This window comes from Rhinopithecus bieti, unplaced genomic scaffold (assembly GCF_001698545.2).
Source record: "Rhinopithecus bieti isolate Rb0 unplaced genomic scaffold, ASM169854v2 scaffold_25740, whole genome shotgun sequence".
NCBI lineage: Eukaryota > Metazoa > Chordata > Mammalia > Primates > Cercopithecidae > Rhinopithecus > Rhinopithecus bieti.
This window is the reverse complement of record NW_016811705.1, coordinates 133,199-159,763: the sequence shown is the minus strand read 5'-3', so window position 1 is coordinate 159,763 and position 26,565 is coordinate 133,199.

Sequence of the window (26,565 nt, the reverse complement as noted above, 5' to 3'; positions counted from 1 at the left end):
GTTTTCAACCCCTTTCCTGTACATATTTATACACTTTATTCTCAAACTGGAATGTGATCACAATCCATAATACAGTCTTCAGCATATTTTCATTAATTGGTGAGAAATCACCAATGGCTTTCCACATCTTTCAGTACTTGTCTTCAACATCATATTTATTTATTTATTTTTTGAGACGGAGTCTCGCTCTGTTGCCCCGGCTGTAGTGCAGTGGCCCGATCTCAGCTCACTGCAAGCTCTGCCTCCCGGGTGCACACCATTCTCCTGCCTCAGCCTCCTGAGTAGCTGGGACTACAGGCGCCCGCTACCAAGCCTAGCTAATTTTTTGTATTTTTAGTAGAGATGGGGTTTCACCATGTTAGCCAGGATGGTCTCGGTCTCCTGACCTCGTGACTCACCTGCCTCGGCCTCCCAAAGTGCTGGGATTGCAGGTGTGAGCCACCGCGCCTGGCCTTCAACATCATTTTTAATGGCTCATAGAATTCTATGTTATGGGACATCATTATTTACTAGTTTATTTACCTGGTTTCCTGTTATTGGACATTGGGGTTGTGTAAACTTTTTCCACCATTACTAATAATGCTGTGGCAATTAATAGCCTTTGCACTCATCCATGATTTTTTTCCCCAGGGCTTATCAGATGATTTTTCTGGAAAGGGTGTACATATTTTAAAGGTTAAAAAAACTCATGTCCGTAAATGGCCTTCCCAGAAAGACTGTCAGTTTGCACTATATGTGACAGCACCTCATACTTTTTAAGGTGCTGTCTCAGTGGCTTCTCAGCATGGCCCTGTGTGATAAGCAAGGCAGATATGATGACTCATCTTTTGGGAACTGAAAAAACTAAAGTGCAAACAGATCCCCCCAGGGAACATAACAAAGTGAGTTGCCATAGAGAGACACTGAATGTGATAAAACAATTAAATGCCAGGAGACAGTTAACAAAACAAAAAGCTATGGTAGCTGCTCTGAAGCTCCTGAGAGAAATTAGATCTCAGGGACAATTGTCTGTTAAGTGTTTGGCAATCAAATCATGTCATCAGCATGCAGAAGAAAGCATACCTTTCTGTATTCTGTTGTGAGAGCAAGCACTTGAGGAGCCAGGAGTCCAGCTCATCCACGATTCCAGAGTGGATAAGTGATTTAGCCAAGGCCACTCAGAGAGTTAGTGGCCGACTCAGAATGGAAAGCCAGGTCTCCTGACTCCTAGACCAGTGCTCTCTGACAAACAATGTGCCTCTCCAAGACACGTGGGCTCTGGCCATTGACCAAGTCACTCAAACTTCAGTAGTTGTCTAGACTAGAGCAGTGACCTGGGGATCTTATTAAAATGTAGATTCTGATCCAGTCTGTCTGGAGAGGGGCCTGAGGTTCTGCCTTTCTAGCAAGTTCCCAGGTGATTCCTATGGTCCAAACCACTCTTAGAGTAGCAAGAAGCTAGAGAATGGCTCAGGTTAAAGACAAAGCAAGTGACCTAGATAAAAACAGGGCTTATTGGCAAATAATACAGCATTTTAAATGCTGATGATTGAAAGGGTGTTCTTGGTTGTTATGAGTCTTAAAATAAAGGTCTTGTCCCTCTTCTGCCATAAACACCCTGACATGAGACCAACTCAACAAGCCAAAGGAAAGCCTAGGGCCATGGTGGCAGAGGGCGGTTCGAATACACCCACCAACAGCACAATTGGCCCCTTCATTACGTGGAAGAAGCCGCAGCAAGGCAGCCAGAATAAAAACCACTTTGTTTAACATTCCAAAGGCGTTCCCAGTGTCCCCCAGAGTCCTCATTAATTACCTGGAGAATTACCAAGGGGTTCTTGGACAGGATGAGAGCCTCCTTCCACTGCAACTCACCATCCTTATGACACTCGGATGACGAAAAACAGCCCTTGATGAGGAGAGAAGAGGAATGGAGCCAGGGCACAGAAGAAGGGCATTGACCTGTGAGATTTCCAAGGCACAGACACAGCTTGCTCTTTCTCAAACAGAGGCAAAGGATGTCGGTACTGTTGACAGTCCTGAGCATGAATCTTTGGGACTGCAAATGGTAAAGATTTTCAACACTTGGGCAGTAGGCCAGGGAGGGGTGTTTGGTGCCATGGAGGAGTGATGGGACTGGGCCCAGGCATTGTGCATACTGACTGTTTCTTTGGATTTGGAACCAGGAAATGCTGGCATTAAAGCTAGAACAACAGAATCACAGGAAAAGATCTTAGAGGTTGCATAATCCTGACATTTTAAAACCAAGTTCCCTGGACCTCTACAGAGTCTATGTGAAGGTGTTTTAGGGACTGCCATTTAGTGTGAGGTCTATGAGGATGTGGGGCTGGTCTCCCATTCTGGCATCCCTTTGTATCTGTCTTATACATTGGGACTCTAAATGTGATTTATTTCTGTAAAGATTCTTGCACTTAAAAATTGCTCTTCTGGCCCAGTACAGTGGCTCATGCCTGTAATCCCAGCACTTTCAGAGGCTGAGGCAGGAGGATTACTTGGTCCTGGGAGTTTGAGACCAGCCTGGGCAATATAGTAAGACCACATCTCTACCAACAATTAAAAAAAAAATAGCCAAGCATGGTGGTGCGCGCCTGTAGTCCCAGCTACTCAGGAGGCTGAGTGGGAGACTCACTTGAGCCTGGGAAGCAGAGGTTACAGTGAGCTAGGATCATGCCTCTGCATGCTAGCCTGGGTGACAGATTAAAACACTGTCTCAAACAAAATAAAATAAAAAAATAAAAATTGCTGTTCTTTTCTGACCTGTTTATTTTATAGCTCAGAAAAGAATGATGGCTTTTTAAAGACTCACAACTCATTCATGACATAACACCATGCGTTCTCCCTGACAGGGTGTGGTGATACTAAGGTATTCTAGGTTAAACAAGGCCCTAAACACCATGTTAGATTCTTTCCCCTTAGAGCAGACTACTTGTTTTGCTTCATTTTTGCAGTTTCAGCCCCTCCAAAACTCAAGCTAGTGCCCAGATTTCCAATATTCCAATGACACTATGGTGTGGAAAGAGGACTGGCCTCAGGTCTGGTAGAGGGAGTTGCCTGTGTGGTGTGATATGTGTGGGCCTCAGCCAGACCCCAGTAAGTTCTCATCTAACTGGAATTCCCACTATGGGTTAGGCCAGCAGTTTTCAAATGAACTCAGGTGCCAGTGTAGCTGAGGAAAGAATTCTTGAGTGACTAATTCCATCACACAAATGAGAAGCAACTTACCAAGTATGAAAGCTAACTGTATGATAAGCACACAGTAGAACATTGTAAATTACACATACTATGTTAGTTGCTAAGACCAGTTGCACATATTTTGGCTCTCTGTATCCTTTGATAAGGCATGGTCTAACATGTTTTAGACAAAGAAATCTAAGTGGAAGCTTTCAAAGTCAGTGTATGATCATCTTCATCCCCTTCCCTAGGGTGCAGTATTCGTGAAAGTCCACCAGGAGGTGGAGTCTCTGTTTGCTGGAGTCCCAGGGTTGCTATGAGGGGTACAACCCTTCTGCCAACCCACATCAAACATACAGTGTGGACAAGAAATACATTTTCATTTGTTTAAGTAATATTTTGGAGTTTTGCTACCACAGCAAAACCTAGCCTATCCTAACTGATACAGACATTTATCAAAAATAAACCAATGAGCTGTTAAATGGGACATTGTGGATTTTGTCATAACCTTTCCTTCCCTTCCCTTTCCTTCCCTTTCCTTCTCAGACAGTCTTGCTCTGTCACATGGGCTGGAGTGCAGTGGCATGATCTCAGGTCACTGCAACCTCTGCCTCCTGGGTTAAAGCAATTCTCCTCCCTCAGCCTCCTGAGTAGCTGGGGCTACAGGCCTGCACCACCACGGCCAGCCAATTTTTGTATTTTAGTAAAGACAGGGTTTTTGGCTGGTCTCGAACTCCTGACCTCAAGTGAGGTTTGGTTTCCCAAAGTGCTATATGACTCATCTCTAAGTCTGGAAGTCTTGTACCAAAGAGCTATGTGATTGGAGAATTTAAAACTGTATAGGAAAAATATATATATTAAATGGACAATGATTACAGATGAACTGATGAAAGCTTATAATCTTACATGTATTAAAACAGACCACAAAGATGGTGTAACATATAATGACAAAATCAATATTTAATGCATGATAAATTAGTATCAGTGGAGTCTGAGCCATTAATTTCTTTTTATCATCTTTATCCAAGAGGACCTTTTGGGGATTATTCTCTTTCACATGCTAAGAGGCTTCTTTTTTCTGAGTCTGGTCGTCTATTTCAGACTCCATGTCTTTCTCATTTAATGACAAGAGGTGGCAGGCATCCATCTCATTTAGTCCTCACTGGTACCAGAGAACTAAAATAATTTGGATTTTTGAGATTGAAATTATTTTGTGCAACCCATATTTAATTTTTCTCTCAAACTATCTTATAGCTATACAACCCTAGCTCTGTTCGTGCTAATGTCATACTTGCTTTTTATCTGGCTTTCAGCTAACTCATTGCCAATACTAGTTCCATTTTCACACATTTGTATGGCTCCAAATAATTGAATCAGCCCCTAAGTCTTAATTCTAAATTTCTGAGAGAGATAGAAAGAGAATCAGATTGGCCCAGCTTGGGTCAGGTGTTTACAACTATAATTGATTGTAGTCGGGGGATGATCACATGGCACATAGAGAGCAGGATGAAGGACATTAGGACTCTGAGGCACAGAGGAACTTGTATACTTAGCAGGAAATGTTTCTGGTTTCCAAAAAAAATTTTACAGAAGCAAAAGACATATTCTTGAATTCCATGCGAGGGATTGGAAGATGCTATTGTTTCATTTGTTACTTGCTTACTCTGTTGACTTTTAGCATTCACTAGTGGAAAGCAGCCATGCATGCCAAAATATAAGAAAATTCATTGGACAACTTTAAGTAAAATGTTATCCACCAACTAATTTTGCATAAAAAAAGATTTTAAAAGTATTTTCGTGGCCTAACACTTTGGGTTGGCCTGTAGAATATCATGAGCACTGAGTTAGATAAAAAAGGAAGAGCATTATCTTCATAAGCCCCAAGTGATCATGAGTGTAGGGATAAAACTGAGGTTCTGATCCTTTGTTATTCATTAGAATCATCAGGGGAACTGAAAACAAGATAATATCTTCACACAGTCACCAGAATGGCTTAACAATAAAATTGATGATAGCAAATGTTGGTGAAGATGTGGAATAACTGGAAGTCTCACACAATTCTAGTATAGGGGGTATAATTTGTACAGTCACTTTAGGTAACTGTTTCACAATATCTGCTAAAGAAGAATGTAGACATATGCAGTCACCTGAAATTCCATTCTCAAGTATTTATTCAAAAGAAATGCATATAAGATGTTCATGAAAATATATCTATTGGAATATATACCATTTGTAATAGTCCCAAGCTGGAAACTACCCAAATATCCATCAACAGTAGAGCAGATATACAAATTGTGGTGTATTCACACAATGGAATGTATTCACACAATGTGTATTCACACAATGGAATGTGGTGTATTACACTGCAGTAAAAGTGAAAAAACTATGACCACACCAAACAATGTGGATGAATCTCACAGACATAATTTTTGGCAAAAGAAATCAGATGTAAAATAGGACATTTTGTATATTCTATTTATATAAGGTACAAAAATAGACAAAAGTAATCTATATATTGGAAATCAGGGTAATGATTATCTTTGGTGTGAGTTTTAGGTTCTGGAGATCTTGTTTCTTGATCTGGGTTCATGAGTATGAAAATTCATTAATGTGTACATTTATAATTCACTTTTCTGTATATATGTTATGCTTTATCTTAGTCTGGGCTGCTCTAACAAACTACTTTAGACAGGGTAGTTTTTAAACAATAGAAATTTATTTCTTACAGTTCTGGGGGCTGAGAAGTCTAAGATCAGGGTGCGGACAGATTCAGTATTGGTGAGGGCCTGTTCCTCATAAATGCCTTTTCTGTGTCTTCACAGGGACAAAGGGGCAAACAGCTCCCTTAGGCCTCTTTTATAGGGTTACTGTCTTAGTCCATTTACTGTTGCCTAAGGCTGGGTAATTTGTAAAGAAAAGAAGTTTATTTGGCTCACAGTTCTACAGGCTGTACAAGAAACCATGGCACCAGCATCTGCATCTGGTGAGGCCTCAAGTTGCTTCCACTCCTGGGGGAAGGCGAAGGGGAGCCAGTATGTGCAGAGATCACATGGTGAGAGAGGAAGCAAGAGAGAGGGGGAGGGGCCAGGCTCTTTTTAACCATCAGCTCTCTCACCTAATAGAGTGAGAACCCCACGACCTAAACACCTCCCATTAGGCCCCACCTCCAACACTGGGGATCAAGTTTCAACATTAGATTTTGGGGGACAAACATCCAAACCATAACAGTGATTAAGCCCATTCATTAGGTCTCTGCCCTCATGATTTAATCACCTTCTAAAGGCCCCACCTCTCAATACTGTCACATTAGTGATTACGTTTCAACATATTAATTTTATGGGGACACAGACCATACTTTCATAGCATACTTTGATAAAAATCTTTTAAAAAATTAGTGATGTCTGGATGCCACTGTAGACAGATTGAATCCTCTGTGGGGATGTGAAGCCCAGATACAATGCTTTACAAAGCCCCCCAGGCAATCTTCATGCATCGCAAGAGGTGAGAACTGCTGGTCTCCTGGAAGGAGCCTGGGAACAGGGAAACCTGGATTTAGATTCTGGCTCTGTTGCCAAATTGTGGAGTGGCTATGGGCAAATCACCTCCTGCTCTGGGCCTTGGTTACCAGGGGACTTAGCAGATGACTGATTCCTACCAGCCCTGTAAGACATTACCATGACTCTTAGTCTAACAGATTAGTTGACATTAATAGGTTCTGAGGGGATATGATGGTTCAATTTTATGTGTCAGCTTCACTGGGCTAAGGGATGCCTAGATAGCGAGTAAGATATTATTTCTAGATGTGTCATATGCTATTCTCTTCCAGAAAAGAATAGCATTTGAGCTGGTAAATTGAGCAAAGTAAATGGCTCTCAACTAATGTGGGTGTGGGGCAGGAGAATAGAATCTGGAGGCTGTTTCACACTGAGTTCCTAGAACTAAATTGAAAGGAAAACCCTAACTTTCCACACCTAAATAACAAGAGGAGGAGAGCCCACTTCCTTTGACTTTTTCTGTGTGGCAGATGGGAGACTGGCTGTCCACAACAAATCATACTAAGTGGGCATCAGGTCTTTGTTTGCAACTTTGTAACTTCACTCCAGCCTCTAAATGGTTGCTGTCCAAAACCAATCAGACTGATTGTGGGCTACCACTTCAGTTACATGAGATGAGCATGAAGTGGCTAATGGGAAACCTCTAGGGGGTATTTGAACCAAAGAAGATTCTCTATCCGGGTCCTTGGGCTGCTGCTGCTCGGGTCCGTTCCCACACTGTGGAGTGTACTTTCGTTTTTCAGTAAATCCCTGCTTTCATTCTTTTATTGCTTCATTCATTCTTTGCTTTGCTGGTCATTTTGTCCAATTCTTTGTTCAAAACACCAAGAACCTAAACAACTTGCAGTCACAACCCTGTGTTGGTGACAAGTGGGCATCATCCAATCCACTGAGGGCCTGAATAGAACAAAAAGGTGGGAGAAGGGCAAATTTGCTTTCCCTTCTTCTGCTGAGATGTACATGTCTCCTGCCCTTGGATATTAGAGCTCCTGGGTCTCTGCTTTCAGACTGAGACTAGGACTTACACTTTCCCTGACGCCATCCCCTCAATTCTCAGGTCTTTGGATTCAAACTGAATTACAATATTGGCTTTCCTGGTTCTCCAGCTTGCTGATGGCAGATGGTGGGACTTCACGGCCTCCATAATCACGTGAGCCAATTCCTAAAACAAATCTCTAAAATATTAAATACATCTATATATATTTTACTGGTTCCGCTTATCTAAGAACCTTGAATAATATGGGGAGGATATGATGAAAAAACAGATTTGTTGTGGAGGTGTGTGTGAGGATTATACTCTTGCTGTTTACTGGCCCAGCAACACAATGGCATGTTTAGGCTGGGTGGTGTCAGAATGAGAGATGTACAGAGGATATGGGAACCTATCTTAGTTTCATTCACAATTTTTCCTGGAGGTGGAGCCAAGTGGAAATTAAATTCACTTTTTTTCAGTTCAACTGCATTATCCCTTTGGAACAGGCTATGAATAACCCAGGAAATTAAGTTGGAAAAAAATCAGAGCTTGGTGGAATACTATAGATCATTTGGTTCAGGAGTTCACAACCATTTTAATGAGATCTCCCCCACTTTTCTTAAATTAAATTTATGCAGAACTCAAATTTATACCCAAATAACAAAGATGAATGGATTCCTAGGAAGTTAGAATTTTCATTTTTTAGTGAAGAATATTTCTTGACGAATCTCCAGTATCATAGAACAACTTATATGGTACAACTTTTCAGTTTTATAATTGGGCAATTGAAGTTCAAAGAGGAGAAATGACTTGCCTCAGTCACATATTAACTAGTGATAGAGACAGAAACAAACCTTAATGTCCTGAGTCAGCGATTCTTTTACTCATTCAGCAAGCATCTGCCGAGCCTCTACAAGTTCCTAGTACTGTGCCAGGCTTGGGGGATCTGATGGTGAACAAGCTACAGTGAGTCCTGCATCTGTTCGTTGTGACTAGGGTCTAAACTGATGTCTGTCACCTTCATCTCCGATTATCCCATGGGCAGAGTCTGGCTTTCCATAGTAACCCTTGGAATGGCATCTATGGCACTCGATACAGTGAGACTCTGCAGAGACTCTCCTCTCTGAAGGTGGGATGGGGATAATTCAAGAAAAGCTTGGCTGCAGGAGGTGTTGATATGTGGGAATGGCACCATTCCAGGTTGTCCATCACTGAAGGGTGTTACGCAGGCTGGGCACCAATACCAAGAAATGGTTGAGCTGTAAAGAGAGCTCCGAGTGACCACAGCAGGGCAGCACTCTCGGATCCAGGGTCATAGTATTTGGTTCTCTCCTGTGCTCACTGGACGCTTCCAAAGTATGACAATGTGAGTTGTGTGGTATAGCATAGCAGGTAATGGCGCTGTCTTTGGAGTTACTTGGTTCGCAGCCTGGATCTCCATTTTTTGGCTGTTTGGTCTTAGGACATGTATGTCGCCTCTCTCAATCTCATCTGTAAAATCATGACAATGGTTTTGCCTCATGGGGTTACTGTGAGGCCTAAATGAAATAAGCCATTCCTGGGACACAGAAAGTTAGCTATTCATTCAACAAATCTTTATTGTGGGCCTACTATGTGCCAGGTCCTCAGGATCTCATGATGAACAAAGTCTCTGCCTTCATGGGACTTACATTTTAGTAAGGAGGAAACACAGCAAACAAATAAATCATAACAATAATAGCATGTATTAAACATTTTCTATGTGCCAGTCACTGCTATAAGTATTTTCATGAATTATTCTATTTTTGTCCTCACAAAAATCCCTTGAGCTACATACAATTATTACCTGCTTACAAATAGGAAGCGGAAGCTCAGGGAGTTAGTAATTTGTCCCAGATCACACAGCTAGAAAATGTTGAAGCCAGGCCTTGGATCCCGACAGACAATTAGACATCAAAACTTGCTCTTAAGTGTTAGGAAGAAAATAAAGCCAGGAAAGAAGAGAGGTTGAGTGGTGTACCTATAGCGGGTAAGGGAGGCTAGGGAAGGACTCTGAGATGGTGACATGAAGCTGGGAAGGTCATAGTAGGCCAAGGGAGGGGCTGATGCAGAGAATCCGAGGCAGGAATGAGCTAGACGTGTGGAGCTGCAGGAAGGTCAGAATAGCTGGGTGCAGTGGCTCACGCCTGTAATCTCAGCTACTGAAGAGGCTGAGGCAGGAGGATCACTTGAGCCCAGGAGTTTGAGACCAGCTTGGGCAACATAGCAAGACCCTGTCTCAAAACAAACAAACAAACAAACAAAAAGAAGGCTAGGCTAGTCAAACTAGTGACCAAAAGGAGAAGGGTATGAGAGGTTGAAGAGTTGTTAATATTGTTTATTTTAACTGCTAGTAGTTTACAGCCACTATAATTATAGATGTTGCTTCTCCCTTTAGCCTGTGAGGCAGGAACCTATTTGAGTGTGCTCACAGGGCCCAGCTCTATACTGTGGTCATAGCAGGTATTTAATATCTTTTTTGTTGTTGTTGTTGTTGATTAGATTTTCAATCTAATTGGGAAAAACATGGGCCATGCTGAAAGCAAGAGAAGGCTTTGCATCCCAACCCTGTCACTGGCTAGCATGCATGGGCAGCTCACTTTCTCTCTCTGAATCTGCTTCCTCGTTTGTCAAATGCAGAAAGGTCACATTTCCCTTTATAGAATTTTGTCAGGATTAAGAGAGATAATGTGTATATAAAATAGCCACTGCATTGTAGACAATCAATAATGATTCCTTCTTAACCCTTCTCCTTCGCCTAATGCTGTGATCTCTCATCTTTAGAACCACCCACCAATCACTCCCAAGACATTTCTCTTTTAATTCCATGAATGGCTTGAAAAACTGAACCATCCTGACTTCCCAGATGATGTCCGTGGACAAAGGTGTCCTCTCCCCTCATTGTCTGGGTTCCGTGGAAGCTTGGCATCAACACACCCTTAGCCAGTCCTTGCTCCAGGTGTCCTTTGCAGGGACCACCTTGACAGCAAGCTAAGATTTCAGAACCGTGCATTGCTTCAGAGGTCTCACTTTCAGCCCACAGATGCCAGCCAACTCAGGCCCAGGAGGGAATTGGAGGGACCTCCCTCTAAGAGGAGAGCCAGGCTGCAGCCCTCCCCTGCTGGCTGGGAGCCCACCAAGTTGGGCAGTATAATTTACCTTCCCCTCCCAAGTGGTTCCTTATAAGAGACCTTGTGTTCCCTCTGCTAGATGTAGGATTCTGATGTTAGCTTTGGGTCAGTTCTTTGATGATAACATTACCTAGGACACCCTCAAATGGGAGGCTACCTCTTTCACCATTGGTCAGTCCCACTTCCAGTCACTAAAGGAATGTAGGCCTTTCCTTCTTTAGTCTGTGACCTAAGAACTAAGACATGGTTCCTTGTTCCTCCATCCCCCTTTAAACTTGTTTTGCAGTGAATCATCTAAAGCATATGACCCAGAGCTAAATTTTACAACCCTGTGAGGAATTTCAGGGTATATGTGATGTGCAGGAAGGCAATTTGCAGGCATGCTCCAAAATCTAGCTTGGCCCAGCTGTATGCATTATACTCATTTCCCAGTCCGGCCAGCGAGTTTGCTCAGCCCCAGCTTTTGGTGAAACTGAGTCTTCTGTGACTGGAACTCAAGTCTAGGTCTTCTGCAGTCACTGAGTGCTATTTGTTCCTTCTCCTGGATTCTATACTCACTCACTTGGAAATCTGTAATATTTCCTCCACCAAGGCCACCTTAAGCCAGAGGAGTATTTTACTGATGTTCAGTATCTCCCCTTCTCACTCAATTTAAAATAGTTATCTTTTCTACAGGCAGGTACCACTTACTCCCAGACATACTTTTTTCTTTTACTTCTTCACTCAAAGAGGAATTTATGTTTATAAAGCAATTGTATGTTAAGATTATTGTTAGTCTCAGCAAAAACAGGAAAGAAACACAGTGTTAATTGAACCTGACTACTTCCCAGGTCATATAGCAGTCTCAGCTAAGATGCTTTCAGCTTTATCACTTGCAAGTACTTCTGTCTTTTTTGAGATAAGGTATTTTTCTGTTCCCCAGCCTGGAGCACAGGGGCAAAAATATAGCTCACTGCAGCCTCCAACACCTGGGCTCAAGCAATCCTGCTGCCTGAGCCTCATGAGTAGCTGAGACTACAGGGATGTGCCACCATGCCTGGCTATTTTTTTTTTTTTTTTTTTTTTAGTAGAGACAGTGTCTCACTGTGTTGCCCAGGTTTGTCTCGAACTCCTGGGCTCATGTTATCCTCCTGCCTTGGCCTTCCAAGGTGCTGGGATTACAGGCGTGAGCCACAATGTCCGGCCAACTTGCAAGTACTTCTTTGGGAAGGCAGGAGACCCTTTTTCATAGTCCTTTCAAATGGAAGAGGTGGTAACTGGCTAGGGAGCAGAAAGAGGTAACAGTAATGAAGGCAGAGCTTGTGCTGCAATTTGATTAAAGCTTCAACCTTATTTATCATCCACCAGATTAACTGTAAGAGGGCAAGTGGGGTACTGCAGTGCCCTGTGCCACCTGGCCTTCTAGTGTTCTAGCTGCAGGCCCAGCACACTGGCGACTGTCACACTGACCAACATAGACCAATATAGAATCCTCTAGCTTGGCAGGCTCTGGAGACAGAGGCTGTGGCCTTTTAAGCTTTGCATACCCATTGCCTGGACCTGGTACATAATTGGTGCTCAATAAGTATTTGTTCAATGAATGAACAAATCGAGATGTGGACTATACATATAAACGCTATAGGAATTTTAGAAGAGATATTATTGTGTACTTTCTCTAGACTTTGAACCTGAGATCGCTGTGCAATAAATTACTGGGTAGGAAACAACCTACAAAAACCACAACTTAGAGTAGAAGCTGCCAGCATTCCTTTGAGAAGATGGACACAGTGGGTCACCTTGGTTTATGAAAAGTTGCTCAAATGGTGTCTCTTAGTTAAGCAAATATAAGCAGACACCTATTGGTCTGGGAGAAAGATGTAAATGGGACTTATTTTCTTTTGTGGCTTAATAGCAACTGCTTCTCCCCTTGGTTTGCAGCGTGCAGAAGTTGGGTTGACTTGCATAAGAGGCTCAGGATTTTTCTGGGTAGGAAAGTACAGGAGCACAGGCTCCTTTTATGGAGTTTGGAAGTGAGAGGAATGTCAGGAGTGTATTCTGGGGTAGCCAGGACCTCAGAATGATTGGCAGATGTTCAGAGTGGGAGTTACTGTGGGGGAAAAGGGTGTCTGGCTTTGTGACGTGGGCTTAACACAAACCCTAATGATGGTTGCGGGAGCCACCAGCATCAAGCTCTGGGCACATGACACAGTATATAGGTGTGATTAGAGGAGCTGAAACCTGCAAACTGAGTCGGGATCTGGGCAAAGGACATAACCATAGGGCAGACAAATATCCTAAGCTAGCAAAGGCAGAGCTTCAACAGCATGAGGCAACAAGAAGCAATGACAGTAATGACCAGATTAGATTTTTAAGTTGTTATTTCATTTGACAAAAAGAAGTCCCTGGAATTCTTATATAATTTTGAGAGAACAGAAAGAGGGAAACATAGTTCTAATAGGAACATACAGACCTCCAAAGCGTGAACTGAAAAACAAAGTGTGACTATGTTTGTATCCCAAGCTAGTGAAGTAGGTCACACCAATTACAGGTTGAGAAACAAAGGAACTTTGTCACACAGGAGACACCAAATGAGCAGAGGGGTGAAGATGGAAATGAGTCTGCTGTGTGGTTTGTGGGGGACCCACAGTGAAAAGGGTCAAGTTGGCAGTGGTCAGATATGAGCTTGTGTGGGTCAATGAATGATATGGTTTGGCTGTGTCCCCAACCAAATCTCATCTTGAACTGTAGTTCCCATAATCCCAGTGTGTCATAGGAGAGACCCAGTGGGAGGTAATTGAATCATGGGGGCAGTTACCTCCATGCTGTTCTTGTGATAGTGAGTTTTCATGAGATCTGATGGCTTTATAAGGGGTTTCCCTCTTTTTGCTGTGCACTTCTCCTTGCCGCTGCCATGTGAAGAAGGACGTGTTTGTTTCCTTTTCTGCCATGACTGTAAGTTTCCTGAGGCCCACCCCCTCCACAGCCTGGTAAAGCTGTGAGTCAATTAAACTTCTTTTCTTTAAAAATTACCCAGTCTTGGGTATGTCTTTATAGAAGTGTGAGAACAGACTAATACAGTAAATTGGTACCAGGTAGTGGGATGCTACTGTAAAGATACCTGAAAATGTGAAAGTGACTTTGGAACTGTGTAACAGGCAGAGGCTGGAACAGTTTGGAGGGTTCAGAAGAAGACAGGAAAATATGGGAAAGTTTGGAACTCCCTAGAGACTTGAAGGGACTCAGAAGACAAGAAGATGTGCTAAAGTTTGGAACTTCTTAGAGATTTGTTGAATGGCTTTGATCAAAATGCTAATAGTGATATGGACACTAAACTCCAGGCTGAGGTGGTCTTAGATGGAGATGAGAAATTTGTTGGGTACTGGAGTAAAAGTCACTCTTGCTATGCAAAGAGACTGGTGGAATTTTGCCCTTGTCCTAAAGATCTTTGGGAACTTGAGAGAGATGACTTAGGGTTCTGGCAGAAGAAATTTCTAAGGAGCAAAGAATTCAAGAGGTGATAGAGCATAAAAGTGGAAAATTTGCAGCCCAATGATGCAGTAGAAAAGAAAAAACCCATTTTCTGGGAGAAATTCAACCTGGCTATAGAAATTTTACATAAATAATGAGGAGCCAAATGTTAATCACCAAGACAATGGAGAAAATGTCTCTAGATCATGTCAGAGATCCTCACAGCAGCACCTCGCATCACAGGCCTAGAGGAAAAAATGGTTTCTTGGGCTGGGCCCAGGGCCTTGCTGCTTTGTGCAGTCTTGGGACTTGGTGCCCTGTCCCAGTGTGGCTAAAAGGGGCCAACATACAGCTGAGGCCATTGCTCCAGAGGGTGTGAACCCTAAGCCTTGGCATCTTCCACATTGTGTTGGGCCTGTGGGTGCACAGAAGTCAAGTATTGAGGTTTGGGAACCTCTGCCTAGATTTCAGAGGGTGTATGGAAACATCTGGATGTCCAGGCAGAGGTGTGCTCCAGGGCTGCAGCCCTAATGGAGAACCTCTGCTAGGGCAGTGCAGAAGGGAAATATGGAATTGGAGCCCCCACACAGAGTCCCCACTGGGGCACTGCCTATTGAAGCTGTAAGAAGAGGACCACTGTCCTCCAGACCCCAGAATGGTATATCCACTAACAGCTTGCATCGTGTGCCTGGAAAAGCTGCAGACACTCAATGCCAGCCACGAAAGCAGCTGGGAGGTGGGGCCATACCCTGCAAAGCCACAGGAGTGGAGCTGTCCAAGGCCATGGGAACCCACCTCTTGCATCTCATGTGATCTGGTTGTGAGACAGGGAGTCAAAGGAGATCATTTTGGAGCTTTAGGATTTGACGGCCCCATTGGATTTTGGATTTACATGGGGCTTGTAGCCCCTTCATTTTGGCCAATTTCTCCCATTTGGAATGGGTGTATTTACCCAATGCCTGTACCCCCATTGTATCTAGGAAGTAACTAACTTGCTTTTGATTTTGCAGACTCATAGGCAGAAGGGATTTGCCTTGTTTCAGATGAGTGTTTGGACTTAGACTTTTGAGTTAATGTTGGAATGACTTAAGAATTTGTGGGACTGTTGGGAAGGCATAATTGTGTTTTGAAATGTGAGGACATTAGATTTGGGAAAGGCCAGGGAAGGAATGATATGGTTTGGCTATGTCCCCACTCAAATCTCATCTTGAATTGTAGTTCCCATAATCCCCACATGTCGTGGGAGGGACCTGTTGGGAGGTAGTTGCATCATGGGGGCAGTTACCTCCATACTGTTCTCATGATAGTGAGTGAGTTCTCATGAGAGCTGATGGTTTTATAAGGGGTTTTCTGCCACTTCGCTCTGCACTTCTCCTTGTTGCCGTCATCTGGAGAAGGACATGTTTGTTTCCTTTTCCATCATGATTGTAAGTTTCCTGAAGCCCACCCCCCACCCAGCCCTGCAGAACTGTGAGTCAGTTAAACCCCTGCCTTTATAAATTACCTGGTCTCAGGTATGTCCTTATACCAGTATGAGAATGGACTAATACAATGAAGTTAGATTATGGATGGGTTGTGGTGGTGGCAGACCAGAAATGTGGGCATTATTCCCAGAGGCTATGGCTTTTGAAGCATGTAAGTCCAAGCAGTAATTCTGATGGTGCCTTGAAGAATGAGTGGCAGGGGTAGGGGTCTGGAGGCAGGGAGGCCAGCTGAAGGATTGGGTCCAGGGGATGGCTACCTAATGCCTCGAGGGCATGGATTGAGTTTTCATCATTATCAGTCCCCAGTGGAGTGTCTGATGCATAGTAAGTGCTCAAGAAAGACTTGTTGAATTGAATTACAAGAATGATGTCACCTAGTGGGAAGCAATCTCCAGGTGCTAAATGGAGCTCCTGGTTTCAGAAACTGGGATACCCGGATTCCAAGTTCTGGCCTTTCTTGTCTATGTGATGTGCAACTTATTTCACCTTGTTGGAATTTCAGTTTCTTTAGGTATGAAGATCATTCAGCCATTCATTCACCAAGCACTTGTTGATCATAACCAAGAACCACATATTGTGCTAAATTTGGGAGAATCAAAGAGGAACAATATGATATTGCTGTCTTTGAAGACTTTGTGATTTAGTTGGAGAGATGTATGTACAAGAAAATCATTTATTACTGCATGGAGTGTGTTTTCATTGAGGGATGCACAAAGTGCAGTGGGATTGCAGAATGATCCCTAATGTGTATTCAGCACTTACCATGTGTCAGGAACTGTTCAAAGTTCATGTAGGTATTTAATCCTCATAATAACCAGTGAGGTAGTTATTTCTATGATCTCTATTTTCTGGAAAGGAAACTGAGGCACAGAGCTTAAATAACTTTCCCATGTTTCTACATTTGATAGATGGGAAAGGGGCAACTAGCAGAGAGACTAGTACATGTAAAAGCGCAAGAGTCTGAAATAACATTTTGTTTGCTAGAACAGTACATGAGACTAGAAAAGAGTACAGAACCAAAGCATAATGGGCTTTGAATGCTATATTAGAAAATTTGGACTCTACCTAAGAAAGCTTTCCAGCATTTTCCAAAGTGTTTGGAGGAACTTAAGTTCTGAGAAACCTTAATATAGTTGTGTATTAGTCAGAGAAACAGACTACTGACTCTGTTCTCCAGAGAACAGAAACAGAATCAGTAAGTTATGTTTTTCTGTACTAACTTGTCTACTCATCTTAAAGAATTAAAGGTTGAAAAAGTCCAAGATCTGCAGTCTGCAAGTTAGAGACGCAGGAGAGCCAATGTCCAGTTGCAGTCTGAGTCCAAAGGCCTGAGAACCATGAGAGCTGATGGTATAAGTTCCAGTCCAAAAGCCAGCAGGCTTGAAACCCAAGAAGAGCTGATGTTTCGGTACAAGACTGAAGGTTAGAAAAGATCAATATCTCAGCTCCAGCAGTCAAGTGGGAGGAATCCCTTTTACTCAACCTTTTTGACCTATTCAGGCCTTTAATTGATTGGATGAGGCCCACCCACATTAGGAAGGGCAGTCTGTTTCACTCAGCCTGCCACTTCAAACATCAACACTTCAAATATCAACCTCATCCTGAAATACTCTCACAGACACACCCAGAATAACATTTGACCAAATGTCTGGGCACCCTGTGGCCCAGTCAGGTTGGCACATAAAATTAACTACCACAAGGTGTTAGATGCAAAAAGGTGTCTACAGTTGCAGTGAAGAATGCTGGCTGCTTACCATTCTCCTCTTTGCCTTCCTAACGGAGCTCTAGTTTTGTTCAGGAATCTGTTCCTCCTCCGTGCAGCTTTATGGTTAGGGAAGCTGGCCCACCTCCAGCTTGAGAGGGATTCGTCAAAGGAAAAATTTCATTTTTTTTTTTTTTTTTTTTTTTGCTCAGTGATTGGTTCAGGAGTGGATGTGTGACCAGATTCTGGCCAATGAGACTTGAGTGTATAACAGGAAGCTTGTGGGAAACTTCTCTCCTAAGAGAGGCCACGTGAAGAAATGATCGTTCTTTTTCCTCTGTCAGGCCTGAGTGTGATGCCTGTAACGGTCATCCCACTACTGGCCTGAAGATGAAGCTGACACTGAGGGTGCTAGAGTAGAAAAATGTGGACACAAATTTCCCAAGCTTGTCCTACGTCTCTGAATATCTGGTTTGTGAAGCGTGCCAAACAGTCCTTATTGTTTATCCCAGTTTTGAGTCAGGGTTTCCGTCACTTGTAGCTATATCCTACATGATATGATCATAAAATAAGATTGGAGGCTTGGCTTAAGCAAAAATAATGAGGCTTTTAAAATTCCAGGGTTTCTCACTCAGTCCACAGCATTTAGTATACAGGTGTACTTTGCAAATATCCAAAGTTGGATATAACACGCAGCATTTCCTAAACAGGTGTGACCCTGGAAACCTTTGTAGGGAGGAATCCACGGTACTGATGTCCCACAGAAATACTCCCACAGGCAATGGGAAGACCTGGGAATCCTCAAAGTAGGCGGACGATAGCATTACATGCTCAATAAAATCCCACCTTCTCCTCTCTAGCTGTATGAAGTATCATGTCTCTGATGATCATAAAATGTAAGGGAACTCAGAAGTACTTCCCCAGAAAAAGATTGCAAGCCCTTACTTACTAGACTAACTGATTTCTTAGTCCCCTTCCAGTTCTCAAATGCTGCAGGGCTTGCATAACTTGGTACATTCATCTCCGAGCATTGAACAAAGTTTCCCTTCCTTTTCTTAGTCACTTGCCAACATCTGTGAATGGAGTTGGTGATATATATATATATGTATATATATGTATATATATTCAACCAGTTATTTTCTGGATTGAATTATTTAAAATAACCCACTAAATGAATCCCTGCTCAGTAGGTCTTTGACTTAAATGCCACTCAGGCTCTGACTGCATTTTTTATTTCTCCGGCTTTTTTTTTTTTTTTAAGTCAAACAGCCCTAGGGAAATGGCTTGAGGCTAAAAAGGGCAGTTTTTAGAATGTTTTCTCTGCGGTTAGTGACAGGGTAGACAAATAGCATAAAATAGAAGACTATACTCCATTCCAGATGGGAAACATTGCTTCTGTTGCTTTTCTTGATTTATGTTAAATTCATCATGGTTTCAAACTGAAACCACTTTGGCCCCTAAAAGCAACAGGAAAAAAAAAAAAAAAAAAAGAAGAGAAAAAAAATGTGACACATCTCTATGTTAAGTAATTGGATCCTTTAGAGATATAAACAGCAAATCTGGGCAGGTCAATTATCCTTTCTCCTTCCCCATACAATGGGAGTACTGGTAATTATTTCCCAGGATGGCACCACGGTTGTGTGAACTAAGAGACTTAGCAAACAGTAGAGCTCTTGTGTGATGAGGTGGATACACGGCTGCTGTTTTCTGTCCTCATGTTGTACTGTGGTAAAGTCACCTTTGAGAACAACCTTGGGTCCAGAATGAGGGTGACTTATTGTGAACTGGAAGCCATGAAAGAAACACTTTCTCTATCACAGTCTCTCCTTTGTTAGAAGAAAAACCCCATTCCTATCCCCAAAGCCCAAACCTCAAAGATCTTCCTTAGGTCTCCCTTTAATTCTTTAGAGTCCCATGCTGTTCAGCTTGGGTCTCACATTGACCCAGGGTTGCACAACTCAGAAGTCCCTCAATTCTGAGGGACTGAGGCCAAACCAGTATGGGAGCTCCTTTGAAAAACCCAGCGAGGGCCAGGAAGGCCAGACAAGTGGACTTTCATTGCAGGGTAAGTATTGCATGTTTCTTCTGACAAGGTAATTATCGGTTATAGGACAAAGAGGAAGCCCGATTTATCAACAAAGTGAAATTAAAAATTAACATGCTCCTGTTTGCTCAATTGTAATCTTTGAATCAGTCAATATCTACAGGCTGTGCCAGTAACCTGATTTCAGGGCAGCCACAGAGTCTGCTCAGAGACCAGCCCAGTTAAACAGTTAAGGCTGAGATCAGTTGGGCAAGACTAGAAATTAAATATGTTTAGGCAATGAATACTCACAGAGTGCTTAGGGATTTCTCGCTGGGGGCTGGTATTGGGCGGGTGTGCTGGGTTTGAGAGGACGCAGAGTCCCAGTCTTTCTGGATGATGTTTACTCCAGCTATCCATCCCAATAAAGGCAGGGGCAGTAGGCAACACATTTTTCTTTTCTCTTTTCTTCCGTTTTCTGTTTCCCTGGCCTACCACGGCAGACAATATGGCAGGTGGAAGAGTGCGGGAGCTGGTCAGAATTAAGGGTGATGGACTTGTAAGAGATTGAGGTGCAACCAGTTAGAACCTGGGGATTTGTTGCCACTCCATACCTTCATTTTCGGAGGCCGAAGTAGATATTTAGTTATAATAAGTTTATTGAAAATATATCTATGAGCATAGTTCCTAGCACATCATAGGTATTTAATAAATATTTGGGGAATGAAATAAAGATTGAATAATTGAACAAGGCTCACACAAGACTGGAAATCAGAGAACAGGAATATTAATTTACATTTAACTAATTATAAACAGTTGTTGATATCTATATCTATGTATCACTATCTCCTCTTTCTTGCCCTTGTTTACTTGTTTTCAACTTCACTTTCACTCTGTGGATGTATATAGAGTGCTCCTCAACAGGCGTGGGCACAGGGGAGTAGGAGGGAGTGGCAGGATATAATTTTGTCTGCTGGGGGACATTTATCAATGTCTTAAAGTATTTTTGGCTTTCACAACTCGGGGAGTGCTACTGGCATTTGGTAGGCAGAGGCCAGATATACTGCCAGTCATCCGACAACAGAGAATTATCTGGTTCAAAATGTCAACAGTGCAAGACTGGGATACGCTGACTAGTGCAGGAGCATATCACCAAACTGTTATGACGATTACTTATGGGGAGGCCTGTAGAATACCATTTTGGAAAACTTTACACTTATTAAGTTTAATCGTTTATACCTATTTGGGGATTTTTTAAAACAACATGAGGGTATCACATTTGTAATCAGAATCAATGAGAGAGGCATTGAAATATTTACTGGACATTTAGTGTATCTCAGGTATGACCTAGATCCTGGGGATACAGCAGTGAGTAAATAGTAGATGCTGCACTAAGGGACCCAGTTCAACAGGAAAGATCAGACAAGTACTCACTTAGCAAGACAGGAAGTGCCCAGGGCCTGCTGAAATAGTACTTTTTTTTTTTTAATTACGAAGAAAAAGTGATTGGTGTTCCCAGGTGTAGTCACTGAGCAGCATGGTTCCAAAGGACAGCTAAAGCACTTCCTGCCTTAGAAGGAGGGGAGGCTTTGCCAGGCCTAGGAAACCTGCATCTGGATCTGGCCTCCAGGGCAGCCTCCTGTCTGCCTCTCTGGTCAGGCTCGGCTTCTGCTGTGCCTCACCAGCTCCCCTTGAGTTCCCCTCCAGTTCCCCTCGCCCTGAGGGTGCAGGGGGCAGGGTCCTATGGGAGCATCAGTGTGAGAGGGAGCTCCCAGCACTGAGGGAGAAGCAGGACTCACTGACCAAACCCTGTGTTTGTGCTGGAAGGGCCTTAGGAACATCACTGCAAACACACTCATCTTATGGAAAAGGAAAGGAGGTTCAGAGAGGGAAAGGCTTGCCTGAGGTCACACAGTGAGTTAATGTCAGGGTGGGGCTGGCATGCAGGTTGCTGATGCCTCAGCTTGGGGGTCTGCTGCTGTTCTAGGACACCCCTTGCTTCTTACTGGGATGACCAATTTCCTGCCTTTCCTTCCTTACCACAACAGCCTCCAAGCATGTCTGCCTGGCCTCGAGCTTGGTCCATGTTCCCAGGTGATAGTTTTTACCCCTGAGGGTCTGAGTGGGGGGTGGGGATATGACAAGAGCAGCCCACTAAGAAGCACAGCCTGGGCCAAGTGCACTATCTTAACCCTCCTGTGGGAGTCAAGCCAGTGTGGTCTGGAAAGGGGGGTACGAGGGGTAACCACATGGCAGTAACCTCAAGTTTTGCAGGTTAGGGCTAGGGGTGGGGGCATTGCCAGTATCAATAGCCTTGGGGATGATGTGGTGTGGGATGAGGTAGAGTGTGTGCACATGTATACAATGCGTCTGTGTTAGCATAAGTAGATGTGCTTATGTGCTTGGCTATTAGGGAGAGTTAGACCCATATGTACCGAGCTGAAGGAGTGCCCCAGATATAGTGTTAAAGATGCAAATTGCTGAAAAACAAATATAGTAATAATCCTATTTTTAGATCTAACATTTTTTGATGAATGTTTATATATGTTTGCATCAGTACAGAGAAAGATACAGAAGGATATGCTGCAAACTGCTAACACTGATTACGTTAAGACAGGGCCCCCAATCCCTGGACCATGGACCAGTACTGGTCCTGGCCTGTTAGAAACTGGACCACACAGCAGGAGGTGAGCAGCGGGCCAGTGAGCATTACTGCCTGAGCTCTGCCTCCTGTCCAATCAGCAGCAGCATTAGATTCTCACAGGAGTGTGAACCCTATTGTGAACTGCGCATGCAGTTGAATAAAAAAGAAGAAAGTGTGTAATTATGTGTGCACATGACTATGTTGATGTGTGTACACACGTCCATATGTGACTTTGTGTTTATGTGTGTTGCATATTTGTATGTACGGGGAAGGGAGTCTCAAAAGAGAGCAGAACTTTTGGCACAAATTCCAGACAGTGGTCACATCATCCAACCTTTGTGCTTTGGAAAGAAACCTCAAGGGTGTACACCTACTTGAAAGTTTTGACATAAACATCACCTGCTTTGTAGGTGTGGGCTGCTCTGGGCCTCCTGGCCTAACCAAATGGCCTTGTGAGAGAGGCTGCTTTCTTGCAGCCACAACCACTGGTGGTTTAGAGCTTTCTCCAGGAAAATCTACAGCCCCTTGCACAGTGTTCGTGCAGTGCTTCCAGTGTGTAGAGCGCCGTGTGCAGTAGGAAATGGTTCTTCTGGGAGGCCAGCTGCACAAAGGATGGGGCTTAGAAATCTCAGCCTGGGCCGGGCGCAGTGGCTCACACCTGTAATCCCAGCACTTTGGGCGGCTGAGGTGGGCAGATCGTGAGGCCAGGAGTTTGAGACCAGCCTGGCCAATATAGTGAAACCCCATTTCTACTAAAAATACAGAAAATTAGCTGGGCATGGTGGTGGGCGCCTGTAATCCCAGCTACTTGGGAGGCTGAGGCAGGAGAATCGCTTGAACCCGGAAGGTGGAGGTTGCAGTGAGCCGAGATTGTGCCGTCGCACTCCAGCCCGGGCGACGGTTCAAGACTCTGTGTCAAAAACAAGCAAACAAACAAACAAAAAAAGAAATCTCAGCTTGTGCTGATCAGTTACATTCTACAGGCAGAACCAGTTTCCTCCCCCCGCCCCATTATTCCTGAGATCTAGATTTTTTTCAGGTACCAGGATTTATTAATTTACTTGACCATGGCTCAGCCAACTGGTTTAAGGCTGGTTTCTATGCTGATCTGGGCTTTCTAATTCCCATTTACAGCTGCAAGAGTCCATTGAGACCAATGGAGGGGGCAGTTAGAATGACTTTTTCCTAATGTCACGTGAGTTCCTGTGTGTGTGGATGTGTGTGCACACACACGCACACATATGTAAGAAGAGACAGCCCTGCTCCCTTGAGGAGACACAGGAGGGCAGACAGAGGGTTGTGCGCCCTGTACCTGGTCACAGGCCTGAGCATACATGCTCGCTTAGCAATAGAGGTTGATTATGCTAGCAGGCTGATGCTTTCCTGCCCTAAATGTCACTTCGTCCCCTCTCTCCACAAGCTGATTAGCAGCAGCTTGGGGGTTTGGAGAGCAAGAGGAGCTCCCTATGTGCTCTGAACCCTTCTTTTTGGACAGGTTTCTGGGGACACAACTGGAGCCAGGCTGGTGGGAGCAGCAGGCCCAAGTATTTTAGAATCTTCCAGAACCCAGCAAAGGGGTGGATCTGTCCTCCAAGCATTGGGGTGGGGTTGGGGGGGCAGTGGGAAGAAACTGTGGCTGCTTTTCCTGCAGAAGCCAGAAAGTTTGAATAGTAGGAGGAGGGGTAGAAGGAGAGAGGGAAGGAGAAAGGGGTGGGTCAGGGGGTGGGGAAGGAGAAGGAAGAATGGGGAGGAGAAACAGACACTTCTTCATGGAGATTTCCAAAAGGCCTAGGAGGGACCTTGCCAAGCCACTTCCTAACCATCTTGGGGTGTCAGTGTGAGGCTTAATGGGAACGAGGAGCATGTGTATATGTCCTCAGCCTGCACAAGGGGAAATTCTGGTCTCCTAGGAAGAAAGTCCTGGAGCCAAGCCTCTTGGCCTCTGTGTCCACTCTCTGCATTTACTCTTGGAGCTCCACTGTTCCTACCTTCATTTATGTTTCCCCAATCTGTCCATCTTTGTTCTCGCTGACTCTCCTCTCCCGCCTCCAACCACTTTGAAACTCAGCCTTCTGTTTCACGGGTGGGGGCCCCTAGAGATTCTCCTTGTCTCTAGCTCCCCCTGCCCACCTCAGAGGGACCAAGGCCACACTACTGCCCAAGAGCCTGCGTCAGCTGCCAGTAGATGGCAGGCCTCATCAAATTCAAACTCCTCACTCTGCCCTTCATCTGTTCTCAAGATCTTCTCTCCCTGGTCTTGTCCTATTCTCTGACCAGGCTTCCCTCTGAGTCTCCCTGGTAAGCCCTGAACATTCAGAGTTCATTCTCCCTGGTGAGCCCTGGGAAGCCCCCAGTCAGTCTCCCTGGTGAGCCCTGAACATTCAGAGTTCATCTCTGCCTCTCTGCCTTGCTTTGCTGCCCAGGTCAGTTCCCACTCCCCAGCATTAGTCTAAAGTCAACTCATCTTCAAGTCCTGTCCCCAGGAAACCTCCCTGGTCACTTCAGCCTGACTACATCATTCCTTAGTTCCCACTGCATGTTCAGTTCCGAGCAGCCACAGTTTTGCTTCTCATTGTTTTTGGTCTAGCTATACGTAGGCTCTATAAGGGCATGAACCATGCCTTTCACTTTCTTCCATCTCTGTCTCAGCCCCAGAACCCAGAAATGTGATTATTCATTGATAAAAAATGGACAAATTGTAGTCAAAGAGATTCAGGGTAGGGAAAGGCCAGATATTCCCCAAAGGTCTTTTTGAGCAAAATGGCATTCTCTGGGGCTATTTTACATATTTGGCCATGCTGTGTTTTGCCAATACTATGGCAAACACTTGGGTGTTCAGTTGCGTGGAGCCATTTGCATTTTCCCTTTCCACATACAGGCAGATGATTATTCAGGATGGGAAAACATCAGCATGGAAATGGATTTGGGGCTCAGCTCTCCTGCTCATTTTCTGATGTAAGAACAAATCACTTGAAGCTGGGTACCATGGCTCATGCCTGTAATCCCAGCACTTTGGGAGGCAAAGGCAGGTAGATCACTGAGGTCAGGAGTTTGAGACCAGCCTGGGCAACATGGTGAAACCCCGTCTCTACTAAAAATACAAAAATTAACTGGGTGTGGTGGTGTGTGCCTGTAGTCCCAGCAACTTGGGAGGCTGTGGTGGGAGGATGGGAGAATCACTTGAACCTGGTAGGCGGAGGTTGCGGTGCCCTGAGATTTCACCACTGCACTCCAGCCTAGGTGACAACAGAGTGAGACTTTGTCTTGAAATGAAACAAACCAACATAAAAAACCAATCACTAAATTGATCAGGACTCCCTCCTCTCAAGACAATCCACTGAGCCTCCAGTATTTACAAGCATGGGAGCATTCACTCTTCTTCAGAGGGCAAGCTTGCCTGCCAGGGGGCCTCATGCTGGCCATCCTGCCACTGGCATTTGGAATTGTCCCCGTACTTTCTCTCCATGGTATTATGGTCTCTTTTTCCACAGAATAAGAGGTCAAGGAAGGTAGATTTGAACGAGATTATCAGTAAAATGTCTTACCATTTAGATTTCCATTCCAATTGTAATAAGCATCTTTATGACAATGAGTCAGAGAATCTGGTTGCAAGTGACAAAACCCCTACAGATGTCTTTAGGTGTCCTCATTCTTCTGGTAAGTACATCTTTCAGTGAAATACCAATTTGTGTGGCAGACACTGTGTCACTTTCCACAGCCATACCACTCTTCCTCTCCACTGACAGAACCCCAAGGTGACCAGTCCCCAGAAAATGAATCATTTTTGGTCTAAGACCATTGTGGCTATCTGTGTCGGGGTCCCCAAGATCACCCCCAGGCCAGTGATTTGCTAGGAAGACTCACAGGATTCAGCATGTAGTCACACTCATGGCTAAGATGTATTACAATAAACTGATACACTCAAAGCAAAATCAGCAAAGGGGAAAGGTACATGGAGCAAGGACTACAGGAAATCAGACACAAGCTTCTAAGAGTTCTCTCCTATTGGAGTCATGCAGGCCATGCTTCATTTCTTCAGGGAGTTGTGACAGTACATGTGAAATGTTGTCTCTCAGTGAAGCTCATTAGAGACTCAGTGCCCAGGGTTTCTGATGGGGGCTGGTCACACAGGCACTCTTTGCCTAGTATATACTAACATTCCAGACCTCCAGAAAAAACAAGCAGGTGTTCAGCACATACCATATTGTTTGCACGCACAGTTTCAGCACAGTGAACCATGCTTATCAGTTCTGACAATGGTTGGACCCCTCCAAAAATCCAAGTTCCCAGATGCCAACCAAGGGCCAACCTTGTAAGCAGGCCTTCCTCAGAATAGCTGTCTTAGGCCTATTATGTTAATTCTTTTCTGCATACAATCAATGCTTTTTTTTTTTTTTTTTTTTTTTTTTTTTTTTTTT